Below are 27,330 nucleotides of genomic sequence, written 5' to 3' on the forward strand. Positions count from 1 at the left end.
CAAGTGATAAACACTTTTACAGACTGACACATTATGAATCCACTTTTCAGATTCTTAAAAAAGCACATGTCCAAACTGCTTTTTCAGACCAGCACCATGTGTAACCTGGGTGACTCACTACACTCCAGCAAGGGCAACCAGCCTTAGTGATGCTGAATGTATTTGCATTACTGACTGAAACCTCAAACCCCACTCGCTTGTGAATACTGTGCATGATTCCACAGGGTAAGCAGCTGGGTGTGTGCTAAGAGTCTGCTTCTGCACCAAAAAATGGCTCCCCCTTTCCATCTAATGCAACTGTGAAATCACCAGAGCAATACGCAATAAATCTCTGCCTGTATTTCCTTTTTGCACACAGAGTCATGTTTTCATATTAGTCACAAAACGAAATTTCTTTGCCAATTTGAAAGCACACTTACTACTCTTTTTTTTGGCAAGTGATAAACACTTTTACAGACTGACACATTTTGAATCCACTTTTTAGATTCTTAAAAAAGCACATGTCCAAACTGCTTTTTCAGACCAGCACCATGTGTAACCTGGGTGACTGACTACACTCCAGCAAGGGCAACCAGCCTTAGTGATGCTGAATGTATTTGCATTACTGACTGAAACCTCAAACCCCACTCACTTGTGAATACTGTGCATGATTCCACAGGGTAAGCAGCTGGGTGTGTGCTAAGAGTCTGCTTCTGCACCAAAAAATGGCTCCCCCTTTCCATCTAATGCAACTGTGAAATCACCAGAGCAATACGCAATAAATCTCTGCCTGTAATTCCTTTTTGCACACAGAGTCATGTTTTCATATTAGTCACAAAACGAAATTTCTTTGCCAATTTGAAAGCACACTTACTACTCTTTTTTTTGGCAAGTGATAAACACTTTTACAGACTGACACATTATGAATCCACTTTTCAGATTCTTAAAAAAGCACATGTCCAAACTGCTTTTTCAGACCAGCACCATGTGTAACCTGGGTGACTCACTACACTCCAGCAAGGGCAACCAGCCTTAGTGATGCTGAATGTATATGCATTACTGACTGAAACCTCAAACCCCACTCGCTTGTGAATACTGTGCATGATTCCACAGGGTAAGCAGCTGGGTGTGTGCTAAGAGTCTGCTTCTGCACCAAAAAATGGCTCCCCCTTTCCATCTAATGCAACTGTGAAATCACCAGAGCAATACGCAATAAATCTCTGCCTGTAATTCCTTTTTGCACACAGAGTCATGTTTTCATATTAGTCACAAAACGAAATTTCTTTGCCAATTTGAAAGCACACTTACTACTCTTTTTTTTGGCAAGTGATAAACACTTTTACAGACTGAAACATTTTGAATCCACTTTTCAGATTCTTAAAAAAGCACATGTCCAAACTGCTTTTTCAGACCAGCACCATGTGTAACCTGGGTGACTGACTACACTCCAGCAAGGGCAACCAGCCTTAGTGATGCTGAATGTATTTGCATTACTGACTGAAACCTCAAACCCCACTCGCTTGTGAATACTGTGCATGATTCCACAGGGTAAGCAGCTGGGTGTGTGCTAAGAGTCTGCTTCTGCACCAAAAAATGGCTCCCCCTTTCCATCTAATGCAACTGTGAAATCACCAGAGCAATACGCAATAAATCTCTGCCTGTATTTCCTTTTTGCACACAGAGTCATGTTTTCATATTAGTCACAAAACGAAATTTCTTTGCCAATTTGAAAGCACACATACTACTCTTTTTTTTGGCAAGTGATAAACACTTTTACAGACTGACACATTTTGAATCCACTTTTTAGATTCTTAAAAAAGCACATGTCCAAACTGCTTTTTCAGACCAGCACCATGTGTAACCTGGGTGACTGACTACACTCCAGCAAGGGCAACCAGCCTTAGTGATGCTGAATGTATTTGCATTACTGACTGAAACCTCAAACCCCACTCACTTGTGAATACTGTGCATGATTCCACAGGGTAAGCAGCTGCGTGTGTGCTAAGAGTCTGCTTCTGCACCAAAAAATGGCTCCCCCTTTCCATCTAATGCAACTGTGAAATCACCAGAGCAATACGCAATAAATCTCTGCCTGTAATTCCTTTTTGCACACAGAGTCATGTTTTCATATTAGTCACAAAACGAAATTTCTTTGCCAATTTGAAAGCACACTTACTACTCTTTTTTTTGGCAAGTGATAAACACTTTTACAGACTGACACATTATGAATCCACTTTTCAGATTCTTAAAAAAGCACATGTGCAAACTGCTTTTTCAGACCAGCACCATGTGTAACCTGGGTGACTCACTACACTCCAGCAAGGGCAACCAGCCTTAGTGATGCTGAATGTATTTGCATTACTGACTGAAACCTCAAACCCCACTCACTTGTGAATACTGTGCATGATTCCACAGGGTAAGCAGCTGGGTGTGTGCTAAGAGTCTGCTTCTGCACCAAAAAATGGCTCCCCCTTTCCATCTAATGCAACTGTGAAATCACCAGAGCAATACGCAATAAATCTCTGCCTGTAATTCCTTTTTGCACACAGAGTCATGTTTTCATATTAGTCACAAAACGAAATTTCTTTGCCAATTTGAAAGCACACTTACTACTCTTTTTTTTGGCAAGTGATAAACACTTTTACAGACTGACACATTATGAATCCACTTTTCAGATTCTTAAAAAAGCACATGTCCAAACTGCTTTTTCAGACCAGCACCATGTGTAACCTGGGTGACTCACTACACTCCAGCAAGGGCAACCAGCCTTAGTGATGCTGAATGTATTTGCATTACTGACTGAAACCTCAAACCCCACTCGCTTGTGAATACTGTGCATGATTCCACAGGGTAAGCAGCTGGGTGTGTGCTAAGAGTCTGCTTCTGCACCAAAAAATGGCTCCCCCTTTCCATCTAATGCAACTGTGAAATCACCAGAGCAATACGCAATAAATCTCTGCCTGTAATTCCTTTTTGCACACAGAGTCATGTTTTCATATTAGTCACAAAACGAAATTTCTTTGCCAATTTGAAAGCACACTTACTACTCTTTTTTTTGGCAAGTGATAAACACTTTTACAGACTGAAACATTTTGAATCCACTTTTCAGATTCTTAAAAAATCACATGTCCAAACTGCTTTTTCAGACCAGCACCATGTGTAACCTGGGTGACTGACTACACTCCAGCAAGGGCAACCAGCCTTAGTGATGCTGAATGTATTTGCATTACTGACTGAAACCTCAAACCCCACTCGCTTGTGAATACTGTGCATGATTCCACAGGGTAAGCAGCTGGGTGTGTGCTAAGAGTCTGCTTCTGCACCAAAAAATGGCTCCCCCTTTCCATCTAATGCAACTGTGAAATCACCAGAGCAATACGCAATAAATCTCTGCCTGTATTTCCTTTTTGCACACAGAGTCATGTTTTCATATTAGTCACAAAACGAAATTTCTTTGCCAATTTGAAAGCACACATACTACTCTTTTTTTTGGCAAGTGATAAACACTTTTACAGACTGACACATTTTGAATCCACTTTTTAGATTCTTAAAAAAGCACATGTCCAAACTGCTTTTTCAGACCAGCACCATGTGTAACCTGGGTGACTGACTACACTCCAGCATGGGCAACCAGCCTTAGTGATGCTGAATGTATTTGCATTACTGACTGAAACCTCAAACCCCACTCACTTGTGAATACTGTGCATGATTCCACAGGGTAAGCAGCTGGGTGTGTGCTAAGAGTCTGCTTCTGCACCAAAAAATGGCTCCCCCTTTCCATCTAATGCAACTGTGAAATCACCAGAGCAATACGCAATAAATCTCTGCCTGTAATTCCTTTTTGCACACAGAGTCATGTTTTCATATTAGTCACAAAACGAAATTTCTTTGCCAATTTGAAAGCACACTTACTACTCTTTTTTTTGGCAAGTGATAAACACTTTTACAGACTGAAACATTTTGAATCCACTTTTCAGATTCTTAAAAAAGCACATGTGCAAACTGCTTTTTCAGACCAGCACCATGTGTAACCTGGGTGACTCACTACACTCCAGCAAGGGCAACCAGCATTAGTGATGCTGAATGTATTTGCATTACTGACTGAAACCTCAAACCCCACTCGCTTGTGAATACTGTGCATGATTCCACAGGGTAAGCAGCTGGGTGTGTGCTAAGAGTCTGCTTCTGCACCAAAAAATGGCTCCCCCTTTCCATCTAATGCAACTGTGAAATCACCAGAGCAATACGCAATAAATCTCTGCCTGTAATTCCTTTTTGCACACAGAGTCATGTTTTCATATTAGTCGCAAAACGAAATTTCTTTGCCAATTTGAAAGCACACTTACTACTCTTTTTTTTGGCAAGTGATAAACACTTTTACAGACTGAAACATTTTGAATCCACTTTTCAGATTCTTAAAAAAGCACATGTCCAAACTGCTTTTTCAGACCAGCACCATGTGTAACCTGGGTGACTGACTACACTCCAGCAAGGGCAACCAGCCTTAGTGATGCTGAATGTATTTGCATTACTGACTGAAACCTCAAACCCCACTCGCTTGTGAATACTGTGCATGATTCCACAGGGTAAGCAGCTGGGTGTGTGCTAAGAGTCTGCTTCTGCACCAAAAAATGGCTCCCCCTTTCCATCTAATGCAACTGTGAAATCACCAGAGCAATACGCAATAAATCTCTGCCTGTATTTCCTTTTTGCACACAGAGTCATGTTTTCATATTAGTCACAAAACGAAATTTCTTTGCCAATTTGAAAGCACACTTACTACTCTTTTTTTTGGCAAGTGATAAACACTTTTACAGACTGACACATTTTGAATCCACTTTTTAGATTCTTAAAAAAGCACATGTCTAAACTGCTTTTTCAGACCAGCACCATGTGTAACCTGGGTGACTGACTACACTCCAGCAAGGGCAACCAGCCTTAGTGATGCTGAATGTATTTGCATTACTGACTGAAACCTCAAACCCCACTCACTTGTGAATACTGTGCATGATTCCACAGGGTAAGCAGCTGGGTGTGTGCTAAGAGTCTGCTTCTGCACCAAAAAATGGCTCCCCCTTTCCATCTAATGCAACTGTGAAATCACCAGAGCAATACGCAATAAATCTCTGCCTGTAATTCCTTTTTGCACACAGAGTCATGTTTTCATATTAGTCACAAAACGAAATTTCTTTGCCAATTTGAAAGCACACTTACTACTCTTTTTTTTGGCAAGTGATAAACACTTTTACAGACTGACACATTATGAATCCACTTTTCAGATTCTTAAAAAAGCACATGTCCAAACTGCTTTTTCAGACCAGCACCATGTGTAACCTGGGTGACTCACTACACTCCAGCAAGGGCAACCAGCCTTAGTGATGCTGAATGTATTTGCATTACTGACTGAAACCTCAAACCCCACTCGCTTGTGAATACTGTGCATGATTCCACAGGGTAAGCAGCTGGGTGTGTGCTAAGAGTCTGCTTCTGCACCTAAAAATGGCTCCCCCTTTCCATCTAATGCAACTGTGAAATCACCAGAGCAATACGCAATAAATCTCTGCCTGTAATTCCTTTTTGCACACAGAGTCATGTTTTCATATTAGTCACAAAACGAAATTTCTTTGCCAATTTGAAAGCACACTTACTACTCTTTTTTTTGGCAAGTGATAAACACTTTTACAGACTGAAACATTTTGAATCCACTTTTCAGATTCTTAAAAAAGCACATGTCCAAACTGCTTTTTCAGACCAGCACCATGTGTAACCTGGGTGACTGACTACACTCCAGCAAGGGCAACCAGCCTTAGTGATGCTGAATGTATTTGCATTACTGACTGAAACCTCAAACCCCACTCGCTTGTGAATACTGTGCATGATTCCACAGGGTAAGCAGCTGGGTGTGTGCTAAGAGTCTGCTTCTGCACCAAAAAATGGCTCCCCCTTTCCATCTAATGCAACTGTGAAATCACCAGAGCAATACGCAATAAATCTCTGCCTGTAATTCCTTTTTGCACACAGAGTCATGTTTTCATATTAGTCACAAAACGAAATTTCTTTGCCAATTTGAAAGCACACTTACTACTCTTTTTTTTGGCAAGTGATAAACACTTTTACAGACTGACACATTATGAATCCACTTTTCAGATTCTTAAAAAAGCACATGTGCAAACTGCTTTTTCAGACCAGCACCATGTGTAACCTGGGTGACTCACTACACTCCAGCAAGGGCAACCAGCCTTAGTGATGCTGAATGTATTTGCATTACTGACTGAAACCTCAAACCCCACTCACTTGTGAATACTGTGCATGATTCCACAGGGTAAGCAGCTGGGTGTGTGCTAAGAGTCTGCTTCTGCACCAAAAAATGGCTCCCCCTTTCCATCTAATGCAACTGTGAAATCACCAGAGCAATACGCAATAAATCTCTGCCTGTAATTCCTTTTTGCACACAGAGTCATGTTTTCATATTAGTCACAAAACGAAATTTCTTTGCCAATTTGAAAGCAGACTTACTACTCTTTTTTTTGGCAAGTGATAAACACTTTTACAGACTGACACATTATGAATCCACTTTTCAGATTCTTAAAAAAGCACATGTCCAAACTGCTTTTTCAGACCAGCACCATGTGTAACCTGGGTGACTCACTACACTCCAGCAAGGGCAACCAGCCTTAGTGATGCTGAATGTATTTGCATTACTGACTGAAACCTCAAACCCCACTCGCTTGTGAATACTGTGCATGATTCCACAGGGTAAGCAGCTGGGTGTGTGCTAAGAGTCTGCTTCTGCACCAAAAAATGGCTCCCCCTTTCCATCTAATGCAACTGTGAAATCACCAGAGCAATACGCAATAAATCTCTGCCTGTAATTCCTTTTTGCACACAGAGTCATGTTTTCATATTAGTCACAAAACGAAATTTCTTTGCCAATTTGAAAGCACACTTACTACTCTTTTTTTTGGCAAGTGATAAACACTTTTACAGACTGAAACATTTTGAATCCACTTTTCAGATTCTTAAAAAATCACATGTCCAAACTGCTTTTTCAGACCAGCACCATGTGTAACCTGGGTGACTGACTACACTCCAGCAAGGGCAACCAGCCTTAGTGATGCTGAATGTATTTGCATTACTGACTGAAACCTCAAACCCCACTCGCTTGTGAATACTGTGCATGATTCCACAGGGTAAGCAGCTGGGTGTGTGCTAAGAGTCTGCTTCTGCACCAAAAAATGGCTCCCCCTTTCCATCTAATGCAACTGTGAAATCACCAGAGCAATACGCAATAAATCTCTGCCTGTATTTCCTTTTTGCACACAGAGTCATGTTTTCATATTAGTCACAAAACGAAATTTCTTTGCCAATTTGAAAGCACACATACTACTCTTTTTTTTGGCAAGTGATAAACACTTTTACAGACTGACACATTTTGAATCCACTTTTTAGATTCTTAAAAAAGCACATGTCCAAACTGCTTTTTCAGACCAGCACCATGTGTAACCTGGGTGACTGACTACACTCCAGCAAGGGCAACCAGCCTTAGTGATGCTGAATGTATTTGCATTACTGACTGAAACCTCAAACCCCACTCACTTGTGAATACTGTGCATGATTCCACAGGGTAAGCAGCTGGGTGTGTGCTAAGAGTCTGCTTCTGCACCAAAAAATGGCTCCCCCTTTCCATCTAATGCAACTGTGAAATCACCAGAGCAATACGCAATAAATCTCTGCCTGTAATTCCTTTTTGCACACAGAGTCATGTTTTCATATTAGTCACAAAACGAAATTTCTTTGCCAATTTGAAAGCACACTTACTACTCTTTTTTTTGGCAAGTGATAAACACTTTTACAGACTGAAACATTTTGAATCCACTTTTCAGATTCTTAAAAAAGCACATGTGCAAACTGCTTTTTCAGACCAGCACCATGTGTAACCTGGGTGACTCACTACACTCCAGCAAGGGCAACCAGCCTTAGTGATGCTGAATGTATTTGCATTACTGACTGAAACCTCAAACCCCACTCGCTTGTGAATACTGTGCATGATTCCACAGGGTAAGCAGCTGGGTGTGTGCTAAGAGTCTGCTTCTGCACCAAAAAATGGCTCCCCCTTTCCATCTAATGCAACTGTGAAATCACCAGAGCAATACGCAATAAATCTCTGCCTGTAATTCCTTTTTGCACACAGAGTCATGTTTTCATATTAGTCGCAAAACGAAATTTCTTTGCCAATTTGAAAGCACACTTACTACTCTTTTTTTTGGCAAGTGATAAACACTTTTACAGACTGAAACATTTTGAATCCACTTTTCAGATTCTTAAAAAAGCACATGTCCAAACTGCTTTTTCAGACCAGCACCATGTGTAACCTGGGTGACTGACTACACTCCAGCAAGGGCAACCAGCCTTAGTGATGCTGAATGTATTTGCATTACTGACTGAAACCTCAAACCCCACTCGCTTGTGAATACTGTGCATGATTCCACAGGGTAAGCAGCTGGGTGTGTGCTAAGAGTCTGCTTCTGCACCAAAAAATGGCTCCCCCTTTCCATCTAATGCAACTGTGAAATCACCAGAGCAATACGCAATAAATCTCTGCCTGTATTTCCTTTTTGCACACAGAGTCATGTTTTCATATTAGTCACAAAACGAAATTTCTTTGCCAATTTGAAAGCACACTTACTACTCTTTTTTTTGGCAAGTGATAAACACTTTTACAGACTGACACATTATGAATCCACTTTTCAGATTCTTAAAAAAGCACATGTCCAAACTGCTTTTTCAGACCAGCACCATGTGTAACCTGGGTGACTCACTACACTCCAGCAAGGGCAACCAGCCTTAGTGATGCTGAATGTATTTGCATTACTGACTGAAACCTCAAACCCCACTCGCTTGTGAATACTGTGCATGATTCCACAGGGTAAGCAGCTGGGTGTGTGCTAAGAGTCTGCTTCTGCACCAAAAAATGGCTCCCCCTTTCCATCTAATGCAACTGTGAAATCACCAGAGCAATACGCAATAAATCTCTGCCTGTAATTCCTTTTTGCACACAGAGTCATGTTTTCATATTAGTCACAAAACGAAATTTCTTTGCCAATTTGAAAGCACACTTACTACTCTTTTTTTTGGCAAGTGATAAACACTTTTACAGACTGAAACATTTTGAATCCACTTTTCAGATTCTTAAAAAATCACATGTCCAAACTGCTTTTTCAGACCAGCACCATGTGTAACCTGGGTGACTGACTACACTCCAGCAAGGGCAACCAGCCTTAGTGATGCTGAATGTATTTGCATTACTGACTGAAACCTCAAACCCCACTCGCTTGTGAATACTGTGCATGATTCCACAGGGTAAGCAGCTGGGTGTGTGCTAAGAGTCTGCTTCTGCACCAAAAAATGGCTCCCCCTTTCCATCTAATGCAACTGTGAAATCACCAGAGCAATACGCAATAAATCTCTGCCTGTATTTCCTTTTTGCACACAGAGTCATGTTTTCATATTAGTCACAAAACGAAATTTCTTTGCCAATTTGAAAGCACACATACTACTCTTTTTTTTGGCAAGTGATAAACACTTTTACAGACTGACACATTTTGAATCCACTTTTTAGATTCTTAAAAAAGCACATGTCCAAACTGCTTTTTCAGACCAGCACCATGTGTAACCTGGGTGACTGACTACACTCCAGCATGGGCAACCAGCCTTAGTGATGCTGAATGTATTTGCATTACTGACTGAAACCTCAAACCCCACTCACTTGTGAATACTGTGCATGATTCCACAGGGTAAGCAGCTGGGTGTGTGCTAAGAGTCTGCTTCTGCACCAAAAAATGGCTCCCCCTTTCCATCTAATGCAACTGTGAAATCACCAGAGCAATACGCAATAAATCTCTGCCTGTAATTCCTTTTTGCACACAGAGTCATGTTTTCATATTAGTCACAAAACGAAATTTCTTTGCCAATTTGAAAGCACACTTACTACTCTTTTTTTTGGCAAGTGATAAACACTTTTACAGACTGACACATTATGAATCCACTTTTCAGATTCTTAAAAAAGCACATGTCCAAACTGCTTTTTCAGACCAGCACCATGTGTAACCTGGGTGACTCACTACACTCCAGCAAGGGCAACCAGCCTTAGTGATGCTGAATGTATATGCATTACTGACTGAAACCTCAAACCCCACTCGCTTGTGAATACTGTGCATGATTCCACAGGGTAAGCAGCTGGGTGTGTGCTAAGAGTCTGCTTCTGCACCAAAAAATGGCTCCCCCTTTCCATCTAATGCAACTGTGAAATCACCAGAGCAATACGCAATAAATCTCTGCCTGTAATTCCTTTTTGCACACAGAGTCATGTTTTCATATTAGTCACAAAACGAAATTTCTTTGCCAATTTGAAAGCACACTTACTACTCTTTTTTTTGGCAAGTGATAAACACTTTTACAGACTGAAACATTTTGAATCCACTTTTCAGATTCTTAAAAAAGCACATGTCCAAACTGCTTTTTCAGACCAGCACCATGTGTAACCTGGGTGACTGACTACACTCCAGCAAGGGCAACCAGCCTTAGTGATGCTGAATGTATTTGCATTACTGACTGAAACCTCAAACCCCACTCGCTTGTGAATACTGTGCATGATTCCACAGGGTAAGCAGCTGGGTGTGTGCTAAGAGTCTGCTTCTGCACCAAAAAATGGCTCCCCCTTTCCATCTAATGCAACTGTGAAATCACCAGAGCAATACGCAATAAATCTCTGCCTGTATTTCCTTTTTGCACACAGAGTCATGTTTTCATATTAGTCACAAAACGAAATTTCTTTGCCAATTTGAAAGCACACATACTACTCTTTTTTTTGGCAAGTGATAAACACTTTTACAGACTGACACATTTTGAATCCACTTTTTAGATTCTTAAAAAAGCACATGTCCAAACTGCTTTTTCAGACCAGCACCATGTGTAACCTGGGTGACTGACTACACTCCAGCAAGGGCAACCAGCCTTAGTGATGCTGAATGTATTTGCATTACTGACTGAAACCTCAAACCCCACTCACTTGTGAATACTGTGCATGATTCCACAGGGTAAGCAGCTGCGTGTGTGCTAAGAGTCTGCTTCTGCACCAAAAAATGGCTCCCCCTTTCCATCTAATGCAACTGTGAAATCACCAGAGCAATACGCAATAAATCTCTGCCTGTAATTCCTTTTTGCACACAGAGTCATGTTTTCATATTAGTCACAAAACGAAATTTCTTTGCCAATTTGAAAGCACACTTACTACTCTTTTTTTTGGCAAGTGATAAACACTTTTACAGACTGACACATTATGAATCCACTTTTCAGATTCTTAAAAAAGCACATGTGCAAACTGCTTTTTCAGACCAGCACCATGTGTAACCTGGGTGACTCACTACACTCCAGCAAGGGCAACCAGCCTTAGTGATGCTGAATGTATTTGCATTACTGACTGAAACCTCAAACCCCACTCACTTGTGAATACTGTGCATGATTCCACAGGGTAAGCAGCTGGGTGTGTGCTAAGAGTCTGCTTCTGCACCAAAAAATGGCTCCCCCTTTCCATCTAATGCAACTGTGAAATCACCAGAGCAATACGCAATAAATCTCTGCCTGTAATTCCTTTTTGCACACAGAGTCATGTTTTCATATTAGTCACAAAACGAAATTTCTTTGCCAATTTGAAAGCACACTTACTACTCTTTTTTTTGGCAAGTGATAAACACTTTTACAGACTGACACATTATGAATCCACTTTTCAGATTCTTAAAAAAGCACATGTCCAAACTGCTTTTTCAGACCAGCACCATGTGTAACCTGGGTGACTCACTACACTCCAGCAAGGGCAACCAGCCTTAGTGATGCTGAATGTATTTGCATTACTGACTGAAACCTCAAACCCCACTCGCTTGTGAATACTGTGCATGATTCCACAGGGTAAGCAGCTGGGTGTGTGCTAAGAGTCTGCTTCTGCACCAAAAAATGGCTCCCCCTTTCCATCTAATGCAACTGTGAAATCACCAGAGCAATACGCAATAAATCTCTGCCTGTAATTCCTTTTTGCACACAGAGTCATGTTTTCATATTAGTCACAAAACGAAATTTCTTTGCCAATTTGAAAGCACACTTACTACTCTTTTTTTTGGCAAGTGATAAACACTTTTACAGACTGAAACATTTTGAATCCACTTTTCAGATTCTTAAAAAATCACATGTCCAAACTGCTTTTTCAGACCAGCACCATGTGTAACCTGGGTGACTGACTACACTCCAGCAAGGGCAACCAGCCTTAGTGATGCTGAATGTATTTGCATTACTGACTGAAACCTCAAACCCCACTCGCTTGTGAATACTGTGCATGATTCCACAGGGTAAGCAGCTGGGTGTGTGCTAAGAGTCTGCTTCTGCACCAAAAAATGGCTCCCCCTTTCCATCTAATGCAACTGTGAAATCACCAGAGCAATACGCAATAAATCTCTGCCTGTATTTCCTTTTTGCACACAGAGTCATGTTTTCATATTAGTCACAAAACGAAATTTCTTTGCCAATTTGAAAGCACACATACTACTCTTTTTTTTGGCAAGTGATAAACACTTTTACAGACTGACACATTTTGAATCCACTTTTTAGATTCTTAAAAAAGCACATGTCCAAACTGCTTTTTCAGACCAGCACCATGTGTAACCTGGGTGACTGACTACACTCCAGCATGGGCAACCAGCCTTAGTGATGCTGAATGTATTTGCATTACTGACTGAAACCTCAAACCCCACTCACTTGTGAATACTGTGCATGATTCCACAGGGTAAGCAGCTGGGTGTGTGCTAAGAGTCTGCTTCTGCACCAAAAAATGGCTCCCCCTTTCCATCTAATGCAACTGTGAAATCACCAGAGCAATACGCAATAAATCTCTGCCTGTAATTCCTTTTTGCACACAGAGTCATGTTTTCATATTAGTCACAAAACGAAATTTCTTTGCCAATTTGAAAGCACACTTACTACTCTTTTTTTTGGCAAGTGATAAACACTTTTACAGACTGAAACATTTTGAATCCACTTTTCAGATTCTTAAAAAAGCACATGTGCAAACTGCTTTTTCAGACCAGCACCATGTGTAACCTGGGTGACTCACTACACTCCAGCAAGGGCAACCAGCCTTAGTGATGCTGAATGTATTTGCATTACTGACTGAAACCTCAAACCCCACTCGCTTGTGAATACTGTGCATGATTCCACAGGGTAAGCAGCTGGGTGTGTGCTAAGAGTCTGCTTCTGCACCAAAAAATGGCTCCCCCTTTCCATCTAATGCAACTGTGAAATCACCAGAGCAATACGCAATAAATCTCTGCCTGTAATTCCTTTTTGCACACAGAGTCATGTTTTCATATTAGTCGCAAAACGAAATTTCTTTGCCAATTTGAAAGCACACTTACTACTCTTTTTTTTGGCAAGTGATAAACACTTTTACAGACTGAAACATTTTGAATCCACTTTTCAGATTCTTAAAAAAGCACATGTCCAAACTGCTTTTTCAGACCAGCACCATGTGTAACCTGGGTGACTGACTACACTCCAGCAAGGGCAACCAGCCTTAGTGATGCTGAATGTATTTGCATTACTGACTGAAACCTCAAACCCCACTCGCTTGTGAATACTGTGCATGATTCCACAGGGTAAGCAGCTGGGTGTGTGCTAAGAGTCTGCTTCTGCACCAAAAAATGGCTCCCCCTTTCCATCTAATGCAACTGTGAAATCACCAGAGCAATACGCAATAAATCTCTGCCTGTATTTCCTTTTTGCACACAGAGTCATGTTTTCATATTAGTCACAAAACGAAATTTCTTTGCCAATTTGAAAGCACACTTACTACTCTTTTTTTTGGCAAGTGATAAACACTTTTACAGACTGACACATTTTGAATCCACTTTTTAGATTCTTAAAAAAGCACATGTCTAAACTGCTTTTTCAGACCAGCACCATGTGTAACCTGGGTGACTGACTACACTCCAGCAAGGGCAACCAGCCTTAGTGATGCTGAATGTATTTGCATTACTGACTGAAACCTCAAACCCCACTCACTTGTGAATACTGTGCATGATTCCACAGGGTAAGCAGCTGGGTGTGTGCTAAGAGTCTGCTTCTGCACCAAAAAATGGCTCCCCCTTTCCATCTAATGCAACTGTGAAATCACCAGAGCAATACGCAATAAATCTCTGCCTGTAATTCCTTTTTGCACACAGAGTCATGTTTTCATATTAGTCACAAAACGAAATTTCTTTGCCAATTTGAAAGCACACTTACTACTCTTTTTTTTGGCAAGTGATAAACACTTTTACAGACTGACACATTATGAATCCACTTTTCAGATTCTTAAAAAAGCACATGTCCAAACTGCTTTTTCAGACCAGCACCATGTGTAACCTGGGTGACTCACTACACTCCAGCAAGGGCAACCAGCCTTAGTGATGCTGAATGTATTTGCATTACTGACTGAAACCTCAAACCCCACTCGCTTGTGAATACTGTGCATGATTCCACAGGGTAAGCAGCTGGGTGTGTGCTAAGAGTCTGCTTCTGCACCTAAAAATGGCTCCCCCTTTCCATCTAATGCAACTGTGAAATCACCAGAGCAATACGCAATAAATCTCTGCCTGTAATTCCTTTTTGCACACAGAGTCATGTTTTCATATTAGTCACAAAACGAAATTTCTTTGCCAATTTGAAAGCACACTTACTACTCTTTTTTTTGGCAAGTGATAAACACTTTTACAGACTGAAACATTTTGAATCCACTTTTCAGATTCTTAAAAAAGCACATGTCCAAACTGCTTTTTCAGACCAGCACCATGTGTAACCTGGGTGACTGACTACACTCCAGCAAGGGCAACCAGCCTTAGTGATGCTGAATGTATTTGCATTACTGACTGAAACCTCAAACCCCACTCGCTTGTGAATACTGTGCATGATTCCACAGGGTAAGCAGCTGGGTGTGTGCTAAGAGTCTGCTTCTGCACCAAAAAATGGCTCCCCCTTTCCATCTAATGCAACTGTGAAATCACCAGAGCAATACGCAATAAATCTCTGCCTGTAATTCCTTTTTGCACACAGAGTCATGTTTTCATATTAGTCACAAAACGAAATTTCTTTGCCAATTTGAAAGCACACTTACTACTCTTTTTTTTGGCAAGTGATAAACACTTTTACAGACTGACACATTATGAATCCACTTTTCAGATTCTTAAAAAAGCACATGTGCAAACTGCTTTTTCAGACCAGCACCATGTGTAACCTGGGTGACTCACTACACTCCAGCAAGGGCAACCAGCCTTAGTGATGCTGAATGTATTTGCATTACTGACTGAAACCTCAAACCCCACTCACTTGTGAATACTGTGCATGATTCCACAGGGTAAGCAGCTGGGTGTGTGCTAAGAGTCTGCTTCTGCACCAAAAAATGGCTCCCCCTTTCCATCTAATGCAACTGTGAAATCACCAGAGCAATACGCAATAAATCTCTGCCTGTAATTCCTTTTTGCACACAGAGTCATGTTTTCATATTAGTCACAAAACGAAATTTCTTTGCCAATTTGAAAGCAGACTTACTACTCTTTTTTTTGGCAAGTGATAAACACTTTTACAGACTGACACATTATGAATCCACTTTTCAGATTCTTAAAAAAGCACATGTCCAAACTGCTTTTTCAGACCAGCACCATGTGTAACCTGGGTGACTCACTACACTCCAGCAAGGGCAACCAGCCTTAGTGATGCTGAATGTATTTGCATTACTGACTGAAACCTCAAACCCCACTCGCTTGTGAATACTGTGCATGATTCCACAGGGTAAGCAGCTGGGTGTGTGCTAAGAGTCTGCTTCTGCACCAAAAAATGGCTCCCCCTTTCCATCTAATGCAACTGTGAAATCACCAGAGCAATACGCAATAAATCTCTGCCTGTAATTCCTTTTTGCACACAGAGTCATGTTTTCATATTAGTCACAAAACGAAATTTCTTTGCCAATTTGAAAGCACACTTACTACTCTTTTTTTTGGCAAGTGATAAACACTTTTACAGACTGAAACATTTTGAATCCACTTTTCAGATTCTTAAAAAATCACATGTCCAAACTGCTTTTTCAGACCAGCACCATGTGTAACCTGGGTGACTGACTACACTCCAGCAAGGGCAACCAGCCTTAGTGATGCTGAATGTATTTGCATTACTGACTGAAACCTCAAACCCCACTCGCTTGTGAATACTGTGCATGATTCCACAGGGTAAGCAGCTGGGTGTGTGCTAAGAGTCTGCTTCTGCACCAAAAAATGGCTCCCCCTTTCCATCTAATGCAACTGTGAAATCACCAGAGCAATACGCAATAAATCTCTGCCTGTATTTCCTTTTTGCACACAGAGTCATGTTTTCATATTAGTCACAAAACGAAATTTCTTTGCCAATTTGAAAGCACACATACTACTCTTTTTTTTGGCAAGTGATAAACACTTTTACAGACTGACACATTTTGAATCCACTTTTTAGATTCTTAAAAAAGCACATGTCCAAACTGCTTTTTCAGACCAGCACCATGTGTAACCTGGGTGACTGACTACACTCCAGCAAGGGCAACCAGCCTTAGTGATGCTGAATGTATTTGCATTACTGACTGAAACCTCAAACCCCACTCACTTGTGAATACTGTGCATGATTCCACAGGGTAAGCAGCTGGGTGTGTGCTAAGAGTCTGCTTCTGCACCAAAAAATGGCTCCCCCTTTCCATCTAATGCAACTGTGAAATCACCAGAGCAATACGCAATAAATCTCTGCCTGTAATTCCTTTTTGCACACAGAGTCATGTTTTCATATTAGTCACAAAACGAAATTTCTTTGCCAATTTGAAAGCACACTTACTACTCTTTTTTTTGGCAAGTGATAAACACTTTTACAGACTGAAACATTTTGAATCCACTTTTCAGATTCTTAAAAAAGCACATGTGCAAACTGCTTTTTCAGACCAGCACCATGTGTAACCTGGGTGACTCACTACACTCCAGCAAGGGCAACCAGCCTTAGTGATGCTGAATGTATTTGCATTACTGACTGAAACCTCAAACCCCACTCGCTTGTGAATACTGTGCATGATTCCACAGGGTAAGCAGCTGGGTGTGTGCTAAGAGTCTGCTTCTGCACCAAAAAATGGCTCCCCCTTTCCATCTAATGCAACTGTGAAATCACCAGAGCAATACGCAATAAATCTCTGCCTGTAATTCCTTTTTGCACACAGAGTCATGTTTTCATATTAGTCGCAAAACGAAATTTCTTTGCCAATTTGAAAGCACACTTACTACTCTTTTTTTTGGCAAGTGATAAACACTTTTACAGACTGAAACATTTTGAATCCACTTTTCAGATTCTTAAAAAAGCACATGTCCAAACTGCTTTTTCAGACCAGCACCATGTGTAACCTGGGTGACTGACTACACTCCAGCAAGGGCAACCAGCCTTAGTGATGCTGAATGTATTTGCATTACTGACTGAAACCTCAAACCCCACTCGCTTGTGAATACTGTGCATGATTCCACAGGGTAAGCAGCTGGGTGTGTGCTAAGAGTCTGCTTCTGCACCAAAAAATGGCTCCCCCTTTCCATCTAATGCAACTGTGAAATCACCAGAGCAATACGCAATAAATCTCTGCCTGTATTTCCTTTTTGCACACAGAGTCATGTTTTCATATTAGTCACAAAACGAAATTTCTTTGCCAATTTGAAAGCACACTTACTACTCTTTTTTTTGGCAAGTGATAAACACTTTTACAGACTGACACATTATGAATCCACTTTTCAGATTCTTAAAAAAGCACATGTCCAAACTGCTTTTTCAGACCAGCACCATGTGTAACCTGGGTGACTCACTACACTCCAGCAAGGGCAACCAGCCTTAGTGATGCTGAATGTATTTGCATTACTGACTGAAACCTCAAACCCCACTCGCTTGTGAATACTGTGCATGATTCCACAGGGTAAGCAGCTGGGTGTGTGCTAAGAGTCTGCTTCTGCACCAAAAAATGGCTCCCCCTTTCCATCTAATGCAACTGTGAAATCACCAGAGCAATACGCAATAAATCTCTGCCTGTAATTCCTTTTTGCACACAGAGTCATGTTTTCATATTAGTCACAAAACGAAATTTCTTTGCCAATTTGAAAGCACACTTACTACTCTTTTTTTTGGCAAGTGATAAACACTTTTACAGACTGAAACATTTTGAATCCACTTTTCAGATTCTTAAAAAATCACATGTCCAAACTGCTTTTTCAGACCAGCACCATGTGTAACCTGGGTGACTGACTACACTCCAGCAAGGGCAACCAGCCTTAGTGATGCTGAATGTATTTGCATTACTGACTGAAACCTCAAACCCCACTCGCTTGTGAATACTGTGCATGATTCCACAGGGTAAGCAGCTGGGTGTGTGCTAAGAGTCTGCTTCTGCACCAAAAAATGGCTCCCCCTTTCCATCTAATGCAACTGTGAAATCACCAGAGCAATACGCAATAAATCTCTGCCTGTATTTCCTTTTTGCACACAGAGTCATGTTTTCATATTAGTCACAAAACGAAATTTCTTTGCCAATTTGAAAGCACACATACTACTCTTTTTTTTGGCAAGTGATAAACACTTTTACAGACTGACACATTTTGAATCCACTTTTTAGATTCTTAAAAAAGCACATGTCCAAACTGCTTTTTCAGACCAGCACCATGTGTAACCTGGGTGACTGACTACACTCCAGCATGGGCAACCAGCCTTAGTGATGCTGAATGTATTTGCATTACTGACTGAAACCTCAAACCCCACTCACTTGTGAATACTGTGCATGATTCCACAGGGTAAGCAGCTGGGTGTGTGCTAAGAGTCTGCTTCTGCACCAAAAAATGGCTCCCCCTTTCCATCTAATGCAACTGTGAAATCACCAGAGCAATACGCAATAAATCTCTGCCTGTAATTCCTTTTTGCACACAGAGTCATGTTTTCATATTAGTCACAAAACGAAATTTCTTTGCCAATTTGAAAGCACACTTACTACTCTTTTTTTTGGCAAGTGATAAACACTTTTACAGACTGAAACATTTTGAATCCACTTTTCAGATTCTTAAAAAAGCACATGTGCAAACTGCTTTTTCAGACCAGCACCATGTGTAACCTGGGTGACTCACTACACTCCAGCAAGGGCAACCAGCCTTAGTGATGCTGAATGTATTTGCATTACTGACTGAAACCTCAAACCCCACTCGCTTGTGAATACTGTGCATGATTCCACAGGGTAAGCAGCTGGGTGTGTGCTAAGAGTCTGCTTCTGCACCAAAAAATGGCTCCCCCTTTCCATCTAATGCAACTGTGAAATCACCAGAGCAATACGCAATAAATCTCTGCCTGTAATTCCTTTTTGCACACAGAGTCATGTTTTCATATTAGTCGCAAAACGAAATTTCTTTGCCAATTTGAAAGCACACTTACTACTCTTTTTTTTGGCAAGTGATAAACACTTTTACAGACTGAAACATTTTGAATCCACTTTTCAGATTCTTAAAAAAGCACATGTCCAAACTGCTTTTTCAGACCAGCACCATGTGTAACCTGGGTGACTGACTACACTCCAGCAAGGGCAACCAGCCTTAGTGATGCTGAATGTATTTGCATTACTGACTGAAACCTCAAACCCCACTCGCTTGTGAATACTGTGCATGATTCCACAGGGTAAGCAGCTGGGTGTGTGCTAAGAGTCTGCTTCTGCACCAAAAAATGGCTCCCCCTTTCCATCTAATGCAACTGTGAAATCACCAGAGCAATACGCAATAAATCTCTGCCTGTATTTCCTTTTTGCACACAGAGTCATGTTTTCATATTAGTCACAAAACGAAATTTCTTTGCCAATTTGAAAGCACACTTACTACTCTTTTTTTTGGCAAGTGATAAACACTTTTACAGACTGACACATTTTGAATCCACTTTTTAGATTCTTAAAAAAGCACATGTCTAAACTGCTTTTTCAGACCAGCACCATGTGTAACCTGGGTGACTGACTACACTCCAGCAAGGGCAACCAGCCTTAGTGATGCTGAATGTATTTGCATTACTGACTGAAACCTCAAACCCCACTCACTTGTGAATACTGTGCATGATTCCACAGGGTAAGCAGCTGGGTGTGTGCTAAGAGTCTGCTTCTGCACCAAAAAATGGCTCCCCCTTTCCATCTAATGCAACTGTGAAATCACCAGAGCAATACGCAATAAATCTCTGCCTGTAATTCCTTTTTGCACACAGAGTCATGTTTTCATATTAGTCACAAAACGAAATTTCTTTGCCAATTTGAAAGCACACTTACTACTCTTTTTTTTGGCAAGTGATAAACACTTTTACAGACTGACACATTATGAATCCACTTTTCAGATTCTTAAAAAAGCACATGTCCAAACTGCTTTTTCAGACCAGCACCATGTGTAACCTGGGTGACTCACTACACTCCAGCAAGGGCAACCAGCCTTAGTGATGCTGAATGTATTTGCATTACTGACTGAAACCTCAAACCCCACTCGCTTGTGAATACTGTGCATGATTCCACAGGGTAAGCAGCTGGGTGTGTGCTAAGAGTCTGCTTCTGCACCTAAAAATGGCTCCCCCTTTCCATCTAATGCAACTGTGAAATCACCAGAGCAATACGCAATAAATCTCTGCCTGTAATTCCTTTTTGCACACAGAGTCATGTTTTCATATTAGTCACAAAACGAAATTTCTTTGCCAATTTGAAAGCACACTTACTACTCTTTTTTTTGGCAAGTGATAAACACTTTTACAGACTGAAACATTTTGAATCCACTTTTCAGATTCTTAAAAAAGCACATGTCCAAACTGCTTTTTCAGACCAGCACCATGTGTAACCTGGGTGACTGACTACACTCCAGCAAGGGCAACCAGCCTTAGTGATGCTGAATGTATTTGCATTACTGACTGAAACCTCAAACCCCACTCGCTTGTGAATACTGTGCATGATTCCACAGGGTAAGCAGCTGGGTGTGTGCTAAGAGTCTGCTTCTGCACCAAAAAATGGCTCCCCCTTTCCATCTAATGCAACTGTGAAATCACCAGAGCAATACGCAATAAATCTCTGCCTGTAATTCCTTTTTGCACACAGAGTCATGTTTTCATATTAGTCACAAAACGAAATTTCTTTGCCAATTTGAAAGCACACTTACTACTCTTTTTTTTGGCAAGTGATAAACACTTTTACAGACTGACACATTATGAATCCACTTTTCAGATTCTTAAAAAAGCACATGTGCAAACTGCTTTTTCAGACCAGCACCATGTGTAACCTGGGTGACTCACTACACTCCAGCAAGGGCAACCAGCCTTAGTGATGCTGAATGTATTTGCATTACTGACTGAAACCTCAAACCCCACTCACTTGTGAATACTGTGCATGATTCCACAGGGTAAGCAGCTGGGTGTGTGCTAAGAGTCTGCTTCTGCACCAAAAAATGGCTCCCCCTTTCCATCTAATGCAACTGTGAAATCACCAGAGCAATACGCAATAAATCTCTGCCTGTAATTCCTTTTTGCACACAGAGTCATGTTTTCATATTAGTCACAAAACGAAATTTCTTTGCCAATTTGAAAGCAGACTTACTACTCTTTTTTTTGGCAAGTGATAAACACTTTTACAGACTGACACATTATGAATCCACTTTTCAGATTCTTAAAAAAGCACATGTCCAAACTGCTTTTTCAGACCAGCACCATGTGTAACCTGGGTGACTCACTACACTCCAGCAAGGGCAACCAGCCTTAGTGATGCTGAATGTATTTGCATTACTGACTGAAACCTCAAACCCCACTCGCTTGTGAATACTGTGCATGATTCCACAGGGTAAGCAGCTGGGTGTGTGCTAAGAGTCTGCTTCTGCACCAAAAAATGGCTCCCCCTTTCCATCTAATGCAACTGTGAAATCACCAGAGCAATACGCAATAAATCTCTGCCTGTAATTCCTTTTTGCACACAGAGTCATGTTTTCATATTAGTCACAAAACGAAATTTCTTTGCCAATTTGAAAGCACACTTACTACTCTTTTTTTTGGCAAGTGATAAACACTTTTACAGACTGAAACATTTTGAATCCACTTTTCAGATTCTTAAAAAATCACATGTCCAAACTGCTTTTTCAGACCAGCACCATGTGTAACCTGGGTGACTGACTACACTCCAGCAAGGGCAACCAGCCTTAGTGATGCTGAATGTATTTGCATTACTGACTGAAACCTCAAACCCCACTCGCTTGTGAATACTGTGCATGATTCCACAGGGTAAGCAGCTGGGTGTGTGCTAAGAGTCTGCTTCTGCACCAAAAAATGGCTCCCCCTTTCCATCTAATGCAACTGTGAAATCACCAGAGCAATACACAATAAATCTCTGCCTGTATTTCCTTTTTGCACACAGAGTCATGTTTTCATATTAGTCACAAAACGAAATTTCTTTGCCAATTTGAAAGCACACATACTACTCTTTTTTTTGGCAAGTGATAAACACTTTTACAGACTGACACATTTTGAATCCACTTTTTAGATTCTTAAAAAAGCACATGTCCAAACTGCTTTTTCAGACCAGCACCATGTGTAACCTGGGTGACTGACTACACTCCAGCAAGGGCAACCAGCCTTAGTGATGCTGAATGTATTTGCATTACTGACTGAAACCTCAAACCCCACTCACTTGTGAATACTGTGCATGATTCCACAGGGTAAGCAGCTGGGTGTGTGCTAAGAGTCTGCTTCTGCACCAAAAAATGGCTCCCCCTTTCCATCTAATGCAACTGTGAAATCACCAGAGCAATACGCAATAAATCTCTGCCTGTAATTCCTTTTTGCACACAGAGTCATGTTTTCATATTAGTCACAAAACGAAATTTCTTTGCCAATTTGAAAGCACACTTACTACTCTTTTTTTTGGCAAGTGATAAACACTTTTACAGACTGAAACATTTTGAATCCACTTTTCAGATTCTTAAAAAAGCACATGTGCAAACTGCTTTTTCAGACCAGCACCATGTGTAACCTGGGTGACTCACTACACTCCAGCAAGGGCAACCAGCCTTAGTGATGCTGAATGTATTTGCATTACTGACTGAAACCTCAAACCCCACTCGCTTGTGAATACTGTGCATGATTCCACAGGGTAAGCAGCTGGGTGTGTGCTAAGAGTCTGCTTCTGCACCAAAAAATGGCTCCCCCTTTCCATCTAATGCAACTGTGAAATCACCAGAGCAATACGCAATAAATCTCTGCCTGTAATTCCTTTTTGCACACAGAGTCATGTTTTCATATTAGTCGCAAAACGAAATTTCTTTGCCAATTTGAAAGCACACTTACTACTCTTTTTTTTGGCAAGTGATAAACACTTTTACAGACTGAAACATTTTGAATCCACTTTTCAGATTCTTAAAAAAGCACATGTCCAAACTGCTTTTTCAGACCAGCACCATGTGTAACCTGGGTGACTGACTACACTCCAGCAAGGGCAACCAGCCTTAGTGATGCTGAATGTATTTGCATTACTGACTGAAACCTCAAACCCCACTCGCTTGTGAATACTGTGCATGATTCCACAGGGTAAGCAGCTGGGTGTGTGCTAAGAGTCTGCTTCTGCACCAAAAAATGGCTCCCCCTTTCCATCTAATGCAACTGTGAAATCACCAGAGCAATACGCAATAAATCTCTGCCTGTATTTCCTTTTTGCACACAGAGTCATGTTTTCATATTAGTCACAAAACGAAATTTCTTTGCCAATTTGAAAGCACACTTACTACTCTTTTTTTTGGCAAGTGATAAACACTTTTACAGACTGACACATTTTGAATCCACTTTTTAGATTCTTAAAAAAGCACATGTCTAAACTGCTTTTTCAGACCAGCACCATGTGTAACCTGGGTGACTGACTACACTCCAGCAAGGGCAACCAGCCTTAGTGATGCTGAATGTATTTGCATTACTGACTGAAACCTCAAACCCCACTCACTTGTGAATACTGTGCATGATTCCACAGGGTAAGCAGCTGGGTGTGTGCTAAGAGTCTGCTTCTGCACCAAAAAATGGCTCCCCCTTTCCATCTAATGCAACTGTGAAATCACCAGAGCAATACGCAATAAATCTCTGCCTGTAATTCCTTTTTGCACACAGAGTCATGTTTTCATATTAGTCACAAAACGAAATTTCTTTGCCAATTTGAAAGCACACTTACTACTCTTTTTTTTGGCAAGTGATAAACACTTTTACAGACTGACACATTATGAATCCACTTTTCAGATTCTTAAAAAAGCACATGTCCAAACTGCTTTTTCAGACCAGCACCATGTGTAACCTGGGTGACTCACTACACTCCAGCAAGGGCAACCAGCCTTAGTGATGCTGAATGTATTTGCATTACTGACTGAAACCTCAAACCCCACTCGCTTGTGAATACTGTGCATGATTCCACAGGGTAAGCAGCTGGGTGTGTGCTAAGAGTCTGCTTCTGCACCTAAAAATGGCTCCCCCTTTCCATCTAATGCAACTGTGAAATCACCAGAGCAATACGCAATAAATCTCTGCCTGTAATTCCTTTTTGCACACAGAGTCATGTTTTCATATTAGTCACAAAACGAAATTTCTTTGCCAATTTGAAAGCACACTTACTACTCTTTTTTTTGGCAAGTGATAAACACTTTTACAGACTGAAACATTTTGAATCCACTTTTCAGATTCTTAAAAAAGCACATGTCCAAACTGCTTTTTCAGACCAGCACCATGTGTAACCTGGGTGACTGACTACACTCCAGCAAGGGCAACCAGCCTTAGTGATGCTGAATGTATTTGCATTACTGACTGAAACCTCAAACCCCACTCGCTTGTGAATACTGTGCATGATTCCACAGGGTAAGCAGCTGGGTGTGTGCTAAGAGTCTGCTTCTGCACCAAAAAATGGCTCCCCCTTTCCATCTAATGCAACTGTGAAATCACCAGAGCAATACGCAATAAATCTCTGCCTGTATTTCCTTTTTGCACACAGAGTCATGTTTTCATATTAGTCACAAAACGAAATTTCTTTGCCAATTTGAAAGCACACTTACTACTCTTTTTTTTGGCAAGTGATAAACACTTTTACAGACTGACACATTTTGAATCCACTTTTTAGATTCTTAAAAAAGCACATGTCCAAACTGCTTTTTCAGACCAGCACCATGTGTAACCTGGGTGACTGACTACACTCCAGCAAGGGCAACCAGCCTTAGTGATGCTGAATGTATTTGCATTACTGACTGAAACCTCAAACCCCACTCGCTTGTGAATACTGTGCATGATTCCACAGGGTAAGCAGCTGGGTGTGTGCTAAGAGTCTGCTTCTGCACCAAAAAATGGCTCCCCCTTTCCATCTAATGCAACTGTGAAATCACCAGAGCAATACGCAATAAATCTCTGCCTGTAATTCCTTTTTGCACACAGAGTCATGTTTACATATTAGTCACAAAACGAAATTTCTTTGCCAATTTGAAAGCACACTTACTACTCTTTTTTTTGGCAAGTGATAAACACTTTTACAGACTGACACATTATGAATCCACTTTTCAGATTCTTAAAAAAGCACATGTGCAAACTGCTTTTTCAGACCAGCACCATGTGTAACCTGGGTGACTGACTACACTCCAGCAAGGGCAACCAGCCTTAGTGATGCTGAATGTATTTGCATTACTGACTGAAACCTCAAACCCCACTCGCTTGTGAATACTGTGCATGATTCCACAGGGTAAGCAGCTGGGTGTGTGCTAAGAGTCTGCTTCTGCACCAAAAAATGGCTCCCCCTTTCCATCTAATGCAACTGTGAAATCACCAGAGCAATACGCAATAAATCTCTGCCTGTAATTCCTTTTTGCACACAGAGTCATGTTTTCATATTAGTCACAAAACGAAATTTCTTTGCCAATTTGAAAGCACACTTACTACTCTTTTTTTTGGCAAGTGATAAACACTTTTACAGACTGACACATTTTAAACCAACTTTTTAGATTCTTAAAAAAGCACATGTCCAAACTGCTTTTTCAGACCAGCACCATGTGTAACCTGGGTGACTGACTACACTCCAGCAAGGGCAACCAGCCTTAGTGATGCTGAATGTATTTGCATTACTGACTGAAACCTCAAACCCCACTCGGTTGTGAATACTGTGCATGATTCCACAGGGTAAGCAGCTGGCTGTGTGCTAAGAGTCTGCTTCTGCATAAAAAAATACCTCCCCCTTTCCATCTAATGCAAATGTAAAATCACCAGAGCAATAACAAACAGCTTTCTGAGACCAACAACATGTGTAACCTGGGTGACTGACTACACTCCAGCAAGGGCAACCAGCCTTAGTAATGCTGAATGTATTTGCATTACTGAGTGCAACCTCAAACCCTAAAAGTATTCCTTATTTATACCAGTACACCTTAATTTATCGTGAAAACATAGTCCATATTATTTTACATGTTCCTCACATTTCAATTTCTCCCAAAACAGAAAATGATAAACACAACTTCAACAAAAGAAATTCCATTTCTATTATTCATTTCTTAATTTACCATATACATCCCCTCTCAAACTCTAAACTCACCTTTAAAATTAGTTAGTTGTGAAAGAAATGTGGCACTCAAACAGCAGATTATCAGAGCCAGGATCTCTGTTCTTTACACCTCTCTCCTCTCAGCAGAACCAGATAATGGCAAACTTTCCCTCTCTTTTTCCACACATCTACATGTTAATTTCAAATCTCAGTGCTTCCCCCTTTTTTTCAAATGTAATCACACATTTCTATTGGTTGAAAACCAACCCTTTTCCAAAAGTACCCTTCCCCCAACTTGACTTCTGCCTAGTACCCTTCCCCCAACTTGACTTCTGCCTGCTACCATAGCAACAGCTCATGGAACACTGCTGTGTGGAGTTAGGTCAGAAGTTCACCAAACAATGTTTCATTTCCAAAGAGCAAGAGTGCTTGACTTTCCAAACCTAACAGCAAATCCATAGTACTGTTCTTTGGTAACACATTTTTCTGTACCAATACAAAACATGCTTCTATTAATTTACACATACAGCCTAGTTTTTATTGTAGAATGGTATGAAACAGCCAATCAGTTCTTTTTTTTATAAAAAAAATATGTATGCCCCCATTTCCAAACTGTCTTTCATTTCTTTTTACCATTCTACTGAATTACTCCTCCTGAGTGCATCCAGTTCTCCTTTGAAGATGTTCACAGTGTGGATTGTAGGGCA

This window comes from Triturus cristatus, chromosome 9, assembly GCF_964204655.1.
Source record: "Triturus cristatus chromosome 9, aTriCri1.1, whole genome shotgun sequence".
Classification (NCBI taxonomy): Eukaryota; Metazoa; Chordata; class Amphibia; order Caudata; family Salamandridae; genus Triturus; species Triturus cristatus.